This window comes from Triticum aestivum, chromosome 2D (genome assembly GCF_018294505.1).
Source record: "Triticum aestivum cultivar Chinese Spring chromosome 2D, IWGSC CS RefSeq v2.1, whole genome shotgun sequence".
Lineage (NCBI taxonomy): Eukaryota > Viridiplantae > Streptophyta > Magnoliopsida > Poales > Poaceae > Triticum > Triticum aestivum.
Genome location: NC_057799.1, coordinates 543,363,464 through 543,378,179, shown reverse-complemented (window position 1 = coordinate 543,378,179; position 14,716 = coordinate 543,363,464).

Here is a 14,716-nt window from a genome sequence, read left to right as displayed (position 1 = left end):
ATTGCCCCTCCAACATTTTGACCCAAGCTCCACCACTGTTGTGGGAAAACCTTTTATAGTGTGTATATTATCGTATCTATTTTTTATACTCTTGTGACTAAATATTAATAAGCAGTATTGTGGTTTTATTTTCATTGATGTGATATGGGGCACAAGTTAAACGGAGGTCCTTGTCGTTGCTGACGATGAAGGTGATATGTGATTCCTAAGAACTTCACAAGGGGTTCAATAACATTGATGTTCTTCTTGTCAATGTTGTAGGAACGGACGAGGTAGATGACGACTAAGTTATGGAAGGATCAAGTGAGGACGATGCCATGTGACATTGATGTTTCTTCCCCTCTTGACCTCTATAGGTAGTTATCCACCTGACAAGATTTCTTTCTTCAGAGCAACTCTAGCAGTGTGGCCAGATTGTCCCAATTGACACAATAACGGCAATGGCCAGTTTGACCAAAAGGCCATTCTAGTAGAGCCATCATTCGAGGGCCAGATCGTCCCAATCGACACAATAACGGTGATGGCCAGTTTGTCCGAAAAGGCCATTCTAGTAGAGCCATCATCCGAGGCCGAGTCGCCATAATTTATGAAGGGTGCTCCATATACAAACCGTGAGACTCCATATTTGGTGGCTAGGGGGCTGGATATGGAGTGTGTCGTTGACCAACCACCCGCGTGGGAGGGAAATGTCAGCTCCCTCCTTGTCTTCCGCCATGTTTTCCCGCCACTCGCCCTATTTTCCCGTTGTTTGCCGCCCGCAACTATAAAAAATCTCTCTTCCCTTCTAGCTGCCCACGACTTCCACTATCACTATCGGCGGACTCAGTGTTGTTCACGAAGGTGGAGAAGTGTTGGTAAAATTTATATCAGCCATTTGGGGAGACGCTTAATGATCTCCGCAGAGAATATTGTATGTGTCCCCCTAAATCCCTAGCATATTTTTTATCATTAGGGAGAGTGAAATCAATGCCAATTTTTTGAAACATCAGAAGCCACCAAAATTGAGTAGCTCGCGCCGCCAAAAATGACATTATTGTTCAAATTTTTTATAAGCATTATGTGGCACATTCGCGTGGATGTCTGCCTCAATGCTCATCATAATCTTGAACATCACCGTCAAAACATAGACGCAATCAGAATCGATACCCCAAAGTCGCCGCTGGAATCGTCCTCGCCATGTTGCTCGTGGTCGTACAAGCCCTCACCCTCATGCTTGGGTTTAACTGATTAAGGCGTGGTTGACTTTGGCGGTCATTGATGCACGACTTTGACCATTAATATATATCAAAGCACATGGATTGAACATGTATAAATGATACTCCCTCCTTTTTGGTTTATTAGGCTCATCTCATTTCTTCGGTTTTTCCATATTACAAGGCTTATTTCATTTCTTTTCACCACATGTTCATATTCCAAGGTGCATTAAATTGGTACATGCAATGATTAAAAGAAACCAACCAATACATGTAACAGTTGCTAGTACTCATTTAGTGGTCATGCATGCATACACTGTAATTAATGCATATTAAAGTATGTGTAGTTTTGTACTTTTCGTATTTTGTGTTAAATTTTGACCATAGATTTAACTTACCAAATATTAATGCATGTAGCCAAAAATTATATCGTTGGATTCGTATTTGAACATAGTTTCTCATGGTATAATTTTTTAGACATGCATTGACATTTTGTTAGTAAAATATATGGTCAAAATTTGACACTAAATACGAAATGGCCCAATAAACCAGGACGAAGGTAGTAAACTACTCCCTCCGTCCCATAATGTAAGACATTTTTTCACACTACACTAGTGGCGGAAAACGTCTTACATTATGAGACAGAGGGAGTACAAGATACATTCCCCCACTCACCATCTACCTTGTTTGATGAGATTTCAGTTTTAAACCCTATAACCCGGAAAGGAGGGAGTAGTATCATACAATAGTGCTATATACTCCCTCCGTCCACGAATAAATGTACATCTACATTTTGTCCCAAGGTAAAGTTTTAAAATTTTGACCAATTATATAGAAAAGAGTAGTAACATATGTGACATCAAATTTGTATATTATTAAAGTACATTTCAAATCGGACCTACTTACTAATTTAGTTTAGTGTCATAAATGTTGCTACTTTTTCTTAAAAAACTTGGTCAAAGTTTTAAATTTTTGACTTAAGACGGCCGAGAGTATACTTTAGCAGTGCCACATGATCGCTTTTCGTCCAACCCTCGGTGGCGCATCACAGGGAATGTGGCGAATATACTACTCATACTGCATTAGACTAGCGGTCAAACATGGACGTGATGTTGTGGCGTCGTGCACCCGAATCGGCGCTTCTTTCTTCCTTTTGATCACCTCGGGGATCTGACCGGCACAAAGCTCCCCGAGAAGCCGCGGTCATGCGACGACCAGCCTCCAGATTTATGGGCTTCACATGATAATATAAAATAAAAATAAAATAGGACCGTGGAAAGGACTGACCCGGCCGGTAGTCCATGTATCGGCCGGGGTTGGGCACCCGTCGCCGTCGATCGGCTCGATGCTTCCGGGCCACTCCGAGCCCGATAGCTTTCGTCCACCGCACGACAGCCGCCATCGTGCAACGAAGGACTCGCCACGCGCGTGCCGAACAAATCCAGGCGTAGGAGCAAGCGACGTGAGTGGGCGCACCCATCGCCGTCGATCGCCTGTGCGTGGGCTTAAGGTTACAAGGTGCGACTCCGCCTCTGTCGTGTCTCCCGCTGAATTTTCTTGCTGCAGACATGTACGTACTCCACAGGAACAGACAGGTGCGGTGCGACTAGTCAGTCAGTCAGGGGAGAGCCGCGAGCCGTTTACAGGGCGGGCCTCGTGCAAGGTTCAAGAACCGCACGTGCTCTACAGCAATCCGACGACCGATGTGTGGCTCGAAGCCGCTCGTATTCAGAATGCAAATTCAGTGCATTCGTATGGAATAGCACTGTTCTTCAGGGAGTTTTTCTTTACTTTTTGCGGCTGTTCTTCAGGGAGTTGAAATGACCTTTGGCAACATGCACCAGAGAAGTGTGGCTCCACTAGTCTTTGTGGTGGCCCTTAATTTGTGCCTGCAAGTATGGTTCTACTAGTCTCTGTGCATGTGCCAACGTCTCAGCGGCCTGTTCGTTTCATATTATTATTATAAGCCAGCAGGAGCAGCACTAACACTCTGGGGAGATACTTAATTAAAAAAAAGTTGTGTGCATCACAATGATGAAGGTCAGGGGTTTAACCTCCTTTTTTTAAAAAAAATTTATCAGACTCGTTCGTGGGGACAATCGCTCGCTAATTATGAATCTCGGCTAAGAGGACAAGTAGTTTAGAAACAATTATCCTCTTGAGTCTTATAAGGGCGAGCAGCTAAAAATGCAGTTAAACCGGTGAGCAGCTAAGGAATGTCGATTTCATCACGTTTTATGAGGAATATCTATTGTCTTCTGAGTGTATGCTTTATGAGCATCCCTAAGCCTTCCCTAGTGCCCCTTTTTTTCTTGTTCGAGGGATTAACATCCACCTAGCTCTTCCCCCAAAAGTTTTAGTGTCCTAGACGATAGCTTTCCTCCTCAAAGTTTCCTCCACTATGCCAAACTTGTTCCGGAAAGACACTGCTCATAAAAAAATAGAGGAATCTGCTCGACCCCTCCCATTTCCCGTTCAGCTCCCATCCGACCCCGCCGCCACCGACGCCCTTAGATGTCGTGGGAATAGGTCCTCATGGTTCACCCCCACCCCTACCACCCACCTTGGGCTCTCACGTCACTGGCTCGCTGCTGACGTTGCCGTTCGCCATGGTCAATGCAGGGCCACATCGAGAGTCACGACCATCGCACGCTGCCTCACGCCGTCGCCACCACTGTGTATCTATTTTTTTATGTTTAGTGATTGTCACATCCCTAGTTCTCGTAATTCTTAGTGCTAGCATCTTGTGTTGCATCATATTTAAGTTTCAATTAAAGTTGAAATGGGGATAGCAAAAATCCCCAACACCACTTAATCCAACTAGGGTTACTAAAATACTTTTTCAAAGAACCTGAAATGCCCTTCAAAAATGTTCATCATCTTCGCCTTGGTCTAGAACCTCTGACAAAAATGGTTTACATTTTTCTAGGACAGAACTAGGTCACTGAATTAAATCATATGCTATTTGCATTTGGGCATTTAAATGCTATATAATATTTTAAATGTCCAAATATTCATGAACTAAAATGTTTACTGTTGGAAATATTCCAAACAGCAGCCTTGAGCAGTTTCATGAATTTTGAGATTGTATTGGTATTTTTAATAAAGCCCTAAAGTTACAGAATAAATAGAAAACAGAAACAGAATCAGAAAAGAGAGAGAAAGGACTCACCTGGGACACTTACCTGGCCTGGTACTGTGCCGGCCCAGCCCACTGGCGCCTGCTAGTCACCACTAACCTCGCGCCAGAAGGACGCAGCGCGCGTGGCCGCCGCTCGCGAGCACGCGCCTCGCCAGCTCCTGCTTGCCGCCGAGGGTCTGGACGCCTCCCTGAGTGCCACGCACTGCCCCTCGACCCCTGCACCTCTCCCCTCTCTCCCGGGACCCCCTGCCCCTCCTCCGCTCTCTTCCCACAACGCCACCGTCGACGCCGCTCGCCACCACCACGGCCACCGGCCTTCACACGTCCCTCCGACGCACCAAGAAGCTCAGAAGTCGACCTCTACGCCGTCTCCGCCAAGCCACGCGAGCGGACGTGCCCTGCAGCGGCTCCCCCGACCTCTTCTTCAACGTCGGCCGCCACGGATCTCCACTGTCGACTTGCCGCCGTCCGAGCTTCCCCGAGCACGCTGGCCATCCCTGCGGCACCGCTGTGAGCCCTCGAGCGTTTTTCCCCTCTCCCCGCGGTCCATCCCCTCCTCTAGCCCGCCTAGCCACCGGAGCCGAGAGCTCCATGGCGCCGGCCATGGCCAGAGCCCGAACCAGCCGCTCCTGCACGCGTCATCATTCTCCTCGCCTCTCCAGGAGCCCGTAGCCACCACCAGATCCTCCCCACGTGCCCTACAGCCATCGCCCGAGCTCACCCGAGCTCCGGCCGCCGCCGCGAGCTTCGTTCCGGCGAGCTCCGGCGCCCCCGCGGCCACCCACCTGCTCCTCTGGATGCGGGAGAGCACGGGCTACGCCCTAGTGGTCTCCGCGCGTCCAGCCGCCGCCTGTAGCTCAAGTCCGGCGAGCCTCCGCCGTTGTTTTGGTCGCCGCCGGTCGAACCCCGGCGATAGCCGACGTGGAGCGTCATTAGGACTAACCCCCCCTAATTAGCCACCTCACTGCCACTGACAGCAGGCCCCACCGCCGGTCAAACCCAGTCAGTGCTAGATTTGACCGGGTTTGCCTAATGAGTCACTGACCAGTGGACCCCACACGTCAGGTTTGGCCTGGGTCAACCCAGTTGACCTGCTGATGCAATGATGTTGTCATGCTGATGCAGTAATGGTTTTCTGGATTTAAAATAATTCAGAAAATTCCAGAAATTGCTATAAACTTAGAAAAATCATAGAAATTAATCTATAACTCCAAATGAAATAAGTTATATATGAAAAATTATCAGAAAAATCCAATCTATCAATCTGTACCATTTTCATGCATGTTAGAACAACTTATGGCTGCTTTTTAGGACAAATCGTATAAAGGGCATTTAAACCTTCACATATGGAGTTTGAATTTAAATCTTGTGTTCAAACCAACTCCATTTAAATCGTTGCTAGATGCATTAGCTCAAATCACAGCATATTGCCATGTCACATTCATGCATCATATTGTTGCATTGTATTGATTGTGTTCCTTCTCTGTTGCCGGTATTTGTCCCCTCTTAGTAGACGTGGCTCCGACGATGAGATCGATGACACCGATGAAGAACTATACTATCTTCAGAAGTGCCGGGCAAGCAAAACCCCCTTGTTCATTCTGATACAATCCCACTCTCTCGCTACTGCTCTCTTTTACTGCATTAGGACAACAACAATTCAACGGTGACATGCTGCGGTAGTTGAACCCCTTTCCTCTGCATGACCTGTCATTGCCACAGTAAATAGATGAAACCCACTAGCATGGGTAGGAGTTGTTTGAGCCCTGATGTGCCTACTCATTCATGCTTGTTTTTCATGCCTGCTACTGCTTAGAGTTGAGTCGGGTCCGATTCATCGGGGATGAATTGGAATGTGGTGAACATGTCCTACTGTTGAGAGCTAAGTGTGTGAACACGATTTGGTAAAGGTAGCGGTGAGAGGCCATGTAGGAGTACATGGTGGGTTGTCTCATTGAAGCCGTCCTTAGGAACTGAGTTCTGTGTTTGTGATCCATGAATAGCTACTACCACACGTTGGGCCCTGAAATATGACCCCGCTCGACTTATTAACCGCCCCTATCCTCTGTCCAGGAGTTGCAAGTAGTTTCTGGTGTTTGTAGTATGCTGGAGGCCGTGCGCAGCGCTGACCCGAGGGGTGGGCTGTGATGCGGTAGGCACGTGCCAGGTGTACTGGGACGCCCGTTTGGTGCCTCGGGAACCCTGCACACATCGTTCGGGGCCGTAAGTGGAAACCTCGGCCGGACTCCCTTCTGATGGAACCTGAATAGGCGATAAACATGGACTAGGGACTTGTGTGGTTAGTCAGGTCGTGGTCTACACCCACGTCGACTTTCGCTTGAAGTCTGCCGAGCACATGTCGTGTGCAGACACTAAGTGGTGGAAACATGTGTGAAGAAGTACACCCCTGCAGGTTTATAACTGATCTATTCGAATAGCCGCGTCCGCGGTAAAGGACCTCTGGGTTGCCTATACAATTCATAGACAAGTGAAAGTGGATACTCTAAAATGCGCAAGATAAGCGTGAGTGCTATGGATGGCGTTCTCGTAGGGAGACGGGAGCGGATCCATGGTGGTGTATTGATTGGTGAATATGTGGACTCGTGTGCGCCACCTCAAAGAGTTACTCGCAGTCGTAGTTTAGGATAGCCATTGAGTCAAAGCTGGATTGCTGCAGTTAAACTTCACCACCCCCCCTTTGTTGATATTGATGCACATGTAGCTAGTTCTGATGTAAGTCTTCCTGGGTACATTTGTACTCACGTTTGCTTAATTTATGTTTTTGCAGAGAGACTTCAGTCTCACTAGTAGTTCCGCGTGGGATTCGACGTTTAGCTTGTTACCTCAGCTACGATCTTGTGCCCTCGGCAGGGTCTTGTAGATAGTCAGGCTTCTCACCCTTTTTCATTTGTAGTTGTCTGTACTCAGACATGTTTATGCTTCCTCTTGTTGCTTGTATGCTCTGTATGTTGTGTCATGAGACCCATGTTTGTAATACTTGGCTCCTCGGAGCCTAATGAATAAATACTTTGAGTTGTAGAGTTTTGTTGTGATGCCGTGTTATATTTGCACATATCGAGCATATTGTGTGTTTGTTTGAAACGCTTGGTATGTGTGGGATCCGACAACCTAGTTGTTTATCCTTGGTAGCCTCTCTTACCGGGAAATGTCTCCTAGTGCTTCCACTGAGCCATGGTAGCTTGCTACTGCTCCGGAACACTTCGGCTGGCCGGCATGTGTCCTTCTTCGTTCCTGTGTCTGTCCCTTCGGGGAAATGTCACGCGGTGTCTACCGGAGTCCTGTTAGCCTGCTACAGCCTGGATTCTCCGGAGTCCTGTTAGCCCAGCTGCTACAACCCGGATTCACTCGCTGATGACCGACACGTTCGTTGCTGGGTCACGTATGCCTGTCCTTTTAAATTAGTGCCACTTTGGGTTTACGACTAGTCATGTCGGCCCGGGTTCTATGTCATATGAATGCTAGCGACACTATCATATACGTGAGCCAAAAGGCGCAAACGGTCCCGGGCCAGGTAAGGTGGCACCCGTGGGAATACCGTGCGTGAGGCCGCAAAGTGATATGATGTGTTACATGCTAGATCGGTGTGACTTAGGATCGGGGTCCTGACAGCTTTGGTATTAGAGCCTGACTGCCTGTAGGATTACCAAGCCAAACTGGTCGAAGTCGAGTCTAGAAATGCTTTAGTTATATATAGGGGAATTGATTGTGGGAAGGAACGTAAGGCTCTTTTTACTTCTTTACCTTATGGTCTTCTGATCCTAGTCATCCTATCTTTTCTACGGGGTTAAGTGATAACCCACAAGTATAGGGGATCGCAACAGTTTTCGAGGGTAGAGTATTCAACCCAAATTTATTGATTCGACACAAGGGGAGCCAAAGAATATTCTCAAGTATTAGCAGTTGAGTTGTCAATTCAACCACACCTGGGTAACTTAGTATCTGCAACAAAGTATTTAGTAGCAAAGTAATATGGAAGTAACGGTAACGGTAGCAAAAGTAATATTTTTGGGTTTTGTAGTAATTGTAACAGTAGCAACGGAAAAGTAAATAAGCGGAGAACAATATGTGAAAAGCTCATAGGCATTGGATCGGTGATGGAGAATTACGCCGGATGCGGTTCATCATGTAACAGTCATAACATAGGGTGACACAGAACTAGCTCCAATTCATCAATGTAATGTAGGCATGTATTCCGAATATAGTCATACGTGCTTATGGAAAAGAACTTGCATGACATCTTTTGTCCTACCCTCCCATGGCAGCGGGGTCGTAATGGAAACTAAGGGATATTAAGGCCTCCTTTTAATAGAGTACCGGAACAAAGCATTAACACATAGTGAATACATGAACTCCTCAAACTATGGTCATCACCGGGAGTGGTCCCGATTATTGTCACTCCGGGGTTGCCGGATCATAACACATAGTAGGTGACTATAGACTTGCAAGATAGGATCAAGAACTCACATATATTCATGAAAACATAATAGGTTCACATCTGAAATCATGGCACTCGGGCCCTAGTGACAAGCATTAAGCATAGCAAAGTCATAGCAACATCAATCTCAGAACATAGTGGATACTAGGGATCAAACCCTAACAAAACTAACTCGATTACATGATAGATCTCACCAACCCATCACCGTCTAGCAAGCCTACGATGGAATTACTCACGCACGGCGGTGAGCATCATGAAATTGGTGATGGAGGATGGTTGATGATGACGACGGCGACGAATCCCCCTCTTCGGAGCCCCGAACGGACTCCAGATCAGCCCTCCCGAGAGGTTTTAGGGCTTGGCGGCGGCTCCGTATCGTAAAACGCGATGAATCCTTCTCTTTGTTTTTCTCTCCCTGAAAGTGAATATGGAGTTGGAGTTGAGGTCGGTGGAGCGTCAGGGGGCCCACGAGGTAGGGGGGCGCTCCCAGGGGGGCAGGCGCGCCCCCCACCCTCGTGGACAGGGTGTGGGCCCCCTGACGTGGATTTTTCTTCCAGTATTTTTAATATTTTCCAAAAAGACGTTCTGTGGTGTTTCAGGTCATTCCGAGAACTTTTGTTTCTGCACATAAATAACACCATGGAAAGTCTGCTGAAAACAGCGTTAGTCCGGGTTAGTTCCATTCAAATCATGCAAGTTAGAGTCCAAAACAAGGGCAAAAGTGTTTGGAAAAGCAGATACGACGGAGACATATCAACTCCCCCAAGCTTAAACCTTTGCTTGTCCTCAAGCAATTCAGTTGATAAACTGAAAGTGACAAAGAAAAACTTTTACAAACTCTGTTTGCTCTTGTTGTTGTAAATATGTAAAGCCAGCATTCAAGTTTTCAGCAAAGATTATGACTAACCACATTCACAATAACTCTTAGGTCTCATGTTTACTCATATCAATGGCATAATCAACTAGCGAGCGATAATAATAATCCTTGGATGACAACACTTTCTCAAAACAATCATGATATGATATAACAGGATGGTATCTCGCTAGCCCTTTCTGAGACCGAAAAACATAAATGCAGAGCACCTTTAAAGATCAAGGACTGACTAGACATTGTAATTCATGGTAAAAGAGATCTAGTCATAGTCATACCCAATATAAATTAATAATGATGGATGCAAATGACAGCAGTGCTCTCCAGCTGGTGCCTTTTAATAAGAGGGTGATGACTCAACATAAAAGTAAATAGATAGGCCCTTCTCAGAGGGAAGCAGGGATTTGTAGAGGTGCCAGAGCTCGATTTTAAAGCAGAGATAAATAATATTTTGAGCGGCATACTTTCATTGTCAACATAACAACCAAGAGATGGCGATATCTTCCATGATACACACATTATAGGCGGTTCCCAAATAGAATGGTAAAGTTTATACTCCCCCTCCACCAACAAGCATCAATCCATGGCTTGCTCGAAACAACGAGTGCCTCCAACTAGCAACAACCCCGGGGGAGTTTTGTTTGCAATTATTTTGATTTAGTTTGCATAAAGCATGGGACTGGGCATCCCGGTGACCAGCCATTTTCTCGTGAGTGAGGAGCGGAGTCCACTCCTCTTGAGAATAACCCGCCTAGCATGGAAGATACAGACAACCCTAGTTGATACATGAGCTATTCGAGCATACAAAACAGAATGTTTATTTGAAGGTTTAGAGTTTGGCACATACAAATTTACTTGGAACGGTAGGTAGATACCGCATATAGGAAGGTATGGTGGACTCATATGGAATAACATTGGGGTTTAAGGGATTGGATGCGCAAGCAGTATTCCCGCTTAGTACAAGTGAAGGCTAGCAAAAGACTGGGAAGCGACCAACTAGAGAGCGACAACAGTCATGAACATGCATTAAAATTAATAAACATTGAGTACAAGCATGAGTAGGATATAATCCACCATGAACGTAAATATCGTGAAGGCTATGTTGATTTGTTTCAACTACATGTGTGAACATGTGCCACGTCGAGTCACTTAAATCATTCAAAGGAGGATACCACCCCACTATACTGTTGGGGAACGTAGTAATTTCAAAAAAATTCCTACGCACACGCAAGATCATGGTGATGCATAGCAACGAGAGGGGAGAGTGTTGTCCACGTACCCTCGTAGACCGAAAGCGGAAGCATTAGCACAACACGGTTGATGTAGTCGTACGTCTTCACGATCCGACCGATCAAGTACCGAACGCACGGCACCTCCGAGTTCAGCACACGTTCAGCCCGATGACGTCCCTCGAACTCCGATCCAGCCGAGTGTTGAGGGAGAGTTTCGTCAGCATGACGGCGTGGTGACGATGATGATGTTCTACCGACGCAGGGCTTCGCCTAAGCACCGCTACAGTATTATCGAGGTGGACTATGGTGGAGGGGGGCACCGCACACGGCTAAAAGATCAAACGATCAATTGTTGTGTCTCTAGGGTGCCCCCTGCCCCCGTATATAAAGGAGCAAGCGGGAGAGTGCGGCCGGCCAGGAGGGGCGCGCCAGGAGGAGTCCTACTCCCACCGGGAGTAGACTCCCTCCCTTTTCCTTGTTGGACTAAGAGTGGAGGGGGAAAGAGGAGGGAGAGAGGAAGGAAAGGGGGGGCACCGCCCCCCTCTCCTTGTCCTAGGGGGGAGGGGTGCGTGGCCCTGCCCTGGCCGCCTCTCCTCTCTTCCACTAAGGCCCACTATGGCCCATTAAGCCCCCGGGGGGTTCCGGCAACCTCCCGGTACTCCAGTAAAATTCTGATTTCACCGGAACACTTCCGATATCCAAACATAGGCTTCCAATATATCAATCTTCATGTCTCGACCATTTCGAGACTCCTCGTCATGTTCGTGATCACATCCGGGACTCCGAACAACCTTCGGTACATCAAAACATATAAACTCATAATATAACTGTCATCGAAACTTTAAGCGTGCGGACCCTACGGGTTCGAGAACTATGTAGACATGACCGAGACACGTCTCCGGTCAATAACCAATAGCGGAACCTGGATGCTCATATTGGCTCCCACATATTCTACGAAGATCTTTATCGGTCAAACCTCATAACAACATACGTTGTTCCCTTTGTCATCGGTATGTTACTTCCCCGAGATTCGATCGTCGGTATCTCAATACCTAGTTCAATCTCGTTACCGGCAAGTCTCTCTACTCGTTCTGTAATACATCATCCGCAACTAACTCATTAGTTGCAATGCTTGCAAGGCTTAAGTGATGTGCATTACCGAGTGGGCCCAGAGATACCTCTCCGACAATCGGAGTGACAAATCCTAATCTCGAAATACGCCAACCCAACAAGTACCTTCGGAGACACCTGTAGAGCACCTTTATAATCACCCAGTTACGTTGTGACGTTTGGTAGCACACAAAGTGTTCCTCCGGTAAATGGGAGTTGCATAATCTCATAGTCATAGGAACATGTATAAGTCATGAAGAAAGCAATAACAACATACTAAACAATCGAGTGCTAAGCTAACGGAATGGGTCAAGTCAATCACATCATTCTCCTAATGGTGTGATCCCGTTAATCAAATGACAACTCATGTCTATGGCTAGGAAACATAACCATCTTTGATCAACGAGCTAGTCAAGTAGAGGCATACTAGTGACACTATGTTTGTCTATGTATTCACACATGTATTACGTTTCCGGCTAATACAATTCTAGCATGAATAATAAATATTTATCATGAGAATAAGGAAATAAATAATAACTTTATTATTGCCTCTAGGGCATATTTCCTTCAGTCTCCACATCACAACCATTTTAATAGCATGTTGGCACACAAGGTAAACCATTATAACTCATAGCTAATCAAGCATGGCACGAGCAACTATGATCTCTAATTGTCATTGCAAACATGTTTATTCATAATAGGCTGAATCAGGAACAATGACCTAGTCATATTTACAAAAACAAGAGAGGTCGAGTTCGTACCAGCTTTTCTCAACTCAGTCGGTCCATCATATATCGTCATAATTGCCTTTCACTTGCATGACCGAACGAAGTGAATAATAATAAGAGTGCACGTGCATTGGACTAAGCTGGAATCTGCGAGCATTCAATAAACAGGAGATTACAAGGCAATATGGGCTCTTGGTTAAATCAACAATAATGCATATATGAGCCAATTCAACAATTTAATTATGGTCTTCTCCTATCGACCCCCAAAGAAAAGAAAAGAAATAAAACTATTTACACGGGAAAGCTCCCAACAAGCAAAAGAAGAACGGGAAATCTTTTTGGGTTTTCTTTTTAATTATTACTACTACAGCAAGAAAAGTAAACTAACTAAAAGCTACTACAATTTTTTTTGGTTTTTCTTAAGGTTTATTAAACACACAAGAAGAAAGCAAGAAAAAGAAAATAAACTAGTATGGATATTACAGTGAAAAAGTATGAGCACCGACATCTAGCAATGAGTGTGTAAACATAAATGTAATGTCGGTGGGAAATACGTACTCGCCCAAGCTTAGGCTTTTGGCCTAAGTTGGTTTATTGCCACGGATGGCCTGGCGGATATCCATAGTTGTAGCCGGGGTCGTACTGAGATGCAGCGTGGCGGCTAGCGGCTTCCGCCCTCATCTCGTACTCATCTGCCTCCTCTCTGGTAATAACATATCTTCCTTTTGCCTGATAATCAAAGAAGGCAGGAGCAGGGAGAGTAATACGGACAGCACGACGTCTGTCAAAGATTAAGCGATACTGGAGAGGTGATTCATTCCTCTCAACAAACTGGTGGTGAACCATAGCATTAAAGTCTAAGTAAGCAGGAGGCAATTCAATATCATCATTACGTATGGTTACACCAAGAAAATCAGCTAAGCGGGTTGCATAAATTCCACCAAAGAAATCTCCATTAAATCTATTATTATGCAACCTACGTGCAACAATGGCTCCCAAATTATAAGATTTGTCTCCTAACACAGCACTCCCAAGAATACTGAGGTCAGGAACACACATATGACATGCTTCATCTTTACCATTTATGCACCTACCTATGAAGAGAGCAAAATAATGTATAGCAGGAAAATGAATGCTCCCTATGGTAGCTTGTGCTATATCTCTAGATTCCCCCACAGTTATACTAGCAAGAAAATTTCTAAATTCAGATTTGCGGGGTTCACTAGCACTACCCCATTGTGGAAGTTTGCAAGCAGAAGTAAAATCCTCTAAGTCCATCGTATAAGATTTCTCATAAAGATCAAACAGGACAGTTGGAGAATTACGTGAAGATGAAAATTCAAACCTCCTCACAAAGGAACTAGTGAGATAGTGGTACTGGCGGCATTTTCCTGCCTCGAAGCTCACAAGATCAGCGTTACGCAAATATACGTTAAATTCTTCCTTGATTCCCGCTCGATCCATAAAATTTTCTGAAGGCCATTCACAGGGCCGCACTGGAGCGTCCCTTGGTGGCTCATCATCAGCATCACGCATTGCAAGCCTGGGTCCTTGCTTCCTTGAAGAACCACCTTGGTACATTTTCCTAAGCATATTTCTTCCTCTGAAAAATTTCTGAAATTTTTAGTAACTTCAAATAAAAGTGAACCAAGCTCAATAAAATTGATAGCAACTACTCCTACAAGTGCCTAGAGACTATATCATACATTAGAACTACTTAGAACCATATAAATTTGACATGCAAGCTCAAGAACATGGTCACCTAGGCAGCACAAATTTGCAATGAATAGAGCACTAGAAAAAAAACTAATTGGACCAATGGAGGAGTCACATACCAAGGAACAATCTCCCCAAGCAGTTTTGTGAGAGGTGCTTTGAGCAAGGAGATCGAAAATCGCAGCAAAATGAGCTAGAACTCGTGCTTGAGCTGGATGGTGATTTTTTTGGGAGGAAGAAGAAGTGTGTGGGTGCAGGAATAAGTGGA